Below are 5,557 nucleotides of genomic sequence, written 5' to 3'. Positions count from 1 at the left end.
CTTATACCGTTTCTGGATCTCGGTGAAATATTCCGATTTTCATCTTTTGCAAAATGTGATGGAGGGCTTTCATCTTCTGCCATCGGTTGACAATTGAGGCAGGGTTTTCATACAATCGAGTTCAGGTGGAGCTAGAAGAGGAAGGGCACTACGAGAAAGTGGCCTGGAGTAAGCGGCTCCAGGTCGGAAGGGTCGTTGGATGAGGGACTGAGAGGTCTGGAGTTGAGATATGCCTCAATTCGGTATAGAAGAGTCGTAAACCCTTCAAATGTGTACTTATGATGATTATAAGTCTGGATAACCTGCCAGTGTAAGGAAGGATAATGGGATGGCTTTCGTTATGCGACATGTCTTTGGATGCAACATGGTGGCTTTCGGATCCATGCCAGTACTATGGTCGAATGCATGTACTATGGTCCAAAGGGTTAATTTAATATTGGAAAGTTGCATATTTTCTATGGCCGACTCTATGATTTCTGCCAGTAGGACTGCACCGCAGAGTTCCAGTCGTGGCAATGATATAGTTTTGACCGGGATACTCTTGTCTTTGCAATTAACAGATTGGTTAATACTCGATCCTTTGTCTGAACCCTCAGGAAAACAGTGGCTACATATCCTTTTTCCGAAGCATCGCTGAATCCATGTATTTCGACGCTGTCCTTTGGCGTAAAATGAACCCATCGCGGTGTGCGGAAATCGTTGATTTTTCCGTACTCTTGCATAAATGCGGTCCAGCGATCTAGAGTGGTTTGTGATACTTCTTCGTCCCAAACCGTGCCTTCCAACCAAATATTTTGCATTATAATCTTGGCTACAATTACCACTGGTGCCAGCCAGCCAAGAGGGTCGACAGCTTTGCAATCGTAGAAAGTATAGCTCTTTTTGTGATGGCATAGCTGTTTTCAAAAGGTTTAGCAGTAAAATAGAATAGGTCGGAATGCACGTTCCACTTAATGCCTAGAGCTTTAACCATACTAGTATCTTCAAACTCTAGGAAGTCCTCTGTTAATAAATGCTGCTTCGGTATACCCTGCAGAATTTTCTTGCAGTTGGACGTCCTTTTTCGCAATGGGAAACCTGCCGATTGCAGTGCCGATGATATCTGATCCCTTGCCCTTATCGCAGTTTCGATGCTGTGTCCACTGGCGAGTACGTCATCAACGTACATACAATTTCGCAAGATATCTGCTGCTATGGGATGCGAAGTCTCCACGTCATCAGCCAGTTGGTGTAGTGTTCGAATCGCAAGGTAGGGAGCGCAATTCACTCCAAATGTTACTGTTTTCAGTTCATAAAGGTTGATTGGATCTTTGGGGCAGTAGCGAAATATGATTCGCTGGAATTTGATTTGATTTTCATTAACCCATATTTGGCGGTACATTTTTTCTATGTCGCTGTTAAATACGTATTTGAACAGCCGCCAACCTAGTATAAGGATTGTCAGGTCTGATTGAAGAATCGGACCTGGATATAAGGCATCATTTAGACTTTTGCCATTAGTGGTAGGACAAGATGCATTAAATACGACTCTGACTTTTGTCGTTGTACTTCCCTCCTTTATAACAGCATGGTGAGGTAGGAAATAACAGTCATTTGAGTCTGGCGAAATATTGCCTATTTGTTTCATGTGCCCTAAGGTTTCATATTCTGATACAACTCTATTGTATTCCGTTTGAAGGACTGGGTTTTTCGCAAGTCGTGTCTCGTTGCGATATAATTGAGAACACGCACTTCTTAGAGAGGCACCTAAGCTAAATTCTTTCCTAAAGGGTAAGGAGACTACGTATTTGCCATCGTTGTTCCGAACTGTTGTGGATTTATATAGCTCCTCGCAGTAGGTGTCATCGTTATTGAAGCTCCTCTTCTATGGAATTTCCTCTATCTCCCAAAAAGCCGCCAGTTGTTTGTCTAAAGTGACCTCGTTGAAATATGAAACTAGTGTTTTATTTGTATCAACCGCATATGTCCGGCCTGTCAAAATCCAGCCGAACACCGTTTCGTGTGCTATTAATGTGTTCAGCCCATCTTTCCTAATGCCGCCTAACATAATTTGCGGGTATATGTCTCCGCCCAGAATTAGATCGACTGGCTCATTGACAAAGAATCTTTTGTCAGCCAGTACTAAGTCAGGGAATGCTTGCCTAGTCATTGCGTTTATTTTAAAAGTTGGAAGATTCCCTGTTAATTGTGGTAAAACAGCATGATCGTATTGATCTCGATTAATAGGTCTGTTGGTGACCGCAGTTTTATGTTGCACGCTTCTTTTACTTGTGCAGACATTGTGTTATTGATGCCCGAAACTTGGGTATGCAGGTGTTTGGATGGCAGATTAATTCTGCGCTTGAGTTTCTCGGTAATGAATGGGCATTCAGATCCCGAGTCTATTAGGGCTCTCGCCGAATAGTCAACACCATTAAATTGAATATTAACCTGAGCTGTCCCTAGTAGTACTCCTTTACTTGTATTTGCGAAACATGAGTTCACATTATTAATCGGAGCATTTTCTTTTTCAGCATTGCGTCGTATTTGAGCTTCTCGTGACGTAGATGCTCCGATAGTGTCTGAAGTATTTGTTGGTTTTGGCTTATTCGAAATATGAAGCAGCGTATGATGTCTTAAATGACATGTGGCACAATTCATTTGACTGGTGCACTTTGTTACCGAATGGACAACAGAAAAGCAGTTTATACACCCACGGCTTCTCTTAATTTGTTCAAACCGTTTATTGGGTGTTAAACGTAAGAACTTTTCATACTTTGACATTCGATGTGCATATCTTACACGTAGGTTTCGCTACAGTTGCCTGATAGGACCCTAATTTTTTAGCAGATGTATATGTTGTCGAACGAGATACTTGTGGCTTTGAGGGTTTGGAAACTGTATCCCCTCTCAGATCAGTCGCGGTTTCTAGGGTTTGGAAACGATTGGATAAGAATCTATCCATATCAGCCCATTTTGAAATTTCCGTTTTGTTTTCAATTGTTTGTTCCCAGAGTGCCAGTGTGGCTTCTGGCAATTTTGTGGAACATAGATATGTTATAATTGCATCCCAGTTTGATATGTCTATATGATGACATTGGAGCGCCGAGATGCAATTGTTTATTTCACGTCGAAGTTTCTTTATAGAGCTACCGCATTCACTCTCAACTGCTTTCAAACTAAAAAGAATATTTAATTGGGCGTTTACTAAGATACGTTTATTTTCGTATCTGTCACAAAGATTTTTCCACGCTGTTTCGAAACCGTCTTTCGTTAAAGGGCATCGCTCAACTATCTCTTTGGCCTCCCCTTGAGTCTTTTGGTTTAAGTAATATAATTTTTCTACTGCTTCGAGGTTTTTGTTACATATATATATAGCAGTGAACATATCTCTAAATGAAGGCCAAGAAAGGTAATCTCCTTTGATAACGTCCGTATCACACGGTGGCAGGCGCACGCGATATTCCCTATCTCCTGAGCTTTCTTCTTTCTTTTCAGCTTTCTCAAGTTTTTCCGAAAGTTCAGCCATTGCTGCCTGGTACTTGAGAAAGCTGAAGTATGTAACTTTAAGCTTCTTTTTAGTGGCCGACTGCTCTTTTGCCTCGAGTTTTGAGGAGCTCAAGAGTTCTTCATATATCTGCTTTGCCTTCTCCCATAGCGATTACAACTCCTCCTTTTGGACTAAGAGGGTGTGTTTTGTATGGTCTGAAGGGGACATATCATTATAGTCATTTTCAAACTCAGTCACTGCCTCTGCTTGGTGTATATAGGTATCCATTATATTAAATGAAAATTTATTGAAATATTAATTAATTAATATCCTTTGCAGAAAGTATTGAGTGAAAATGAACTGGATTGAAGGACTGTATTCGAGAGAGATTTCTCGGTGAAGTGGCCTCGAAGCTTGCAAGAAAGCTAGTACCCTGCAAAAATCGTGTGACCAAAAACGCACACATCTACGCGAATTTTTGACAGGGGTGACGATTTGGATTGAAAAATTCTCCAAATGAAATAGCATTTTGACAAATTTCATTTTTGTGTGGAAAAAAATTTTCAGCGAGTCCGCCATTTTCGCGAATTGACCCTGTGCTAATTTGGGAGCATTAAATTGAATTAAAATAACTTAGCGATGTTGGATGTAAGTGTTTGGAAAGTGAAGTAGAGTAGTTGTACAATATTACAAATTCTAATATTTTTCCAGAAAACAATTGTTGCACTTCGTCCGCGTCTCCAACAAATGGAATCAACAAAACAATACGCTTCGTTGCCTGGAAATCGAGCACAAATGGAAAAAAGTAACCAACTCCAAGAAACCACCAACGGAGATGCCTGTAGAAAAGTTGTTAACGAAATCTTACAACGTAAAGGACAACGTAAAGCTCAGCGACAAGAAATAGCAAAGAGAAATACTGCAGCGACTCAAGAACGTATGCGTATTATTCCTTTATTGGCCGACAATGATAAAGGTATCGATACATTTGGCGTAAACGACAACGATTGGGATGTGTTTAACTCAATAAATAAGGATAACGAAAGCGGCAGTAAAAAAGATAATAGGGGGACTCATGAAAGCATATAAACTTATAAGGTGTAAAATTATATCGTTTTACACACACTGTTATATGAACGCACCTAGTAATATTCTCGATAAACTTGATTGTTTATCAGCTGTATTATTGCCAAACAAAAATGTTTTGATTGTTATACAAATTAAAAATACCAAGAATAAGTGAAAAATCAAAGCTAAAACGTCTTTACTTGCTGATGTTGGAAATTTCTGATGAAAATGCCTGCTGTAATGTCTGCAAGGTTGCATTCCTTTGAGTTTGCCGCGTTTACACAATGAAATGTGCGCGTAAATTTATACAAATTGTGTAAATGGTTTTTCATACAAAATTTGACAGCTCGTTTACGCACTAGATAAATTTGTAAGGCATTTATAAGGTTACATGAGTCCCACTAATGTAATGGTATTGCTTATTTCCAAAAAAATTTTTTTTTTATGGTTATTATATTCTCGTTTGTCTCCACACTAGTGCCTATCTATTTTTGCCATATCAACGCTTTTTGTGGGTATAAAGTTACGAATTGAAAGCTGACATTAAAGGGGTATGTCGTCTGTCTACATAAGATTATTTAAGGTTTTGATCCTTGGGAGCGAGGTCTTTCGGGGCCCGTCTTTGTGGCTAACAATCAGTGGTTGGGGGGTTCGCGACCTCTTCCTTAAGATCTCCGTCATTACATTGCTATTACAGAGCCCCTATTTTTTTTGATTATTACAAAAATTATTTTATACCCGTGGATAATGTATTGGAAAAGATCTAAAGATAAGGGTGGATGGTGTGATGGATTGAAATCGGATCATCTGAAAATACGGCAACTAAATATGTTCGTACACGGAAAGCTGCACTGGTGTAATTGCGCTCGCGCTTCCATGCCCTCCCTGCCTTGGCCTTTAAGCGCCTAAAATGTATGTTTATAAGGCCCCTTGGTTCAACTTACCCTTTCACACTATTACCCGGAAAACATTTGTTCCTAAATTAGCACTCCATGATTTTTATTTTTAGAGTTGAATGTT

This window comes from Eurosta solidaginis, unplaced genomic scaffold (genome assembly GCF_040869045.1).
Source record: "Eurosta solidaginis isolate ZX-2024a unplaced genomic scaffold, ASM4086904v1 ctg00001395.1, whole genome shotgun sequence".
Lineage (NCBI taxonomy): Eukaryota > Metazoa > Arthropoda > Insecta > Diptera > Tephritidae > Eurosta > Eurosta solidaginis.
Note: the sequence above shows the minus strand (reverse complement) of the source record.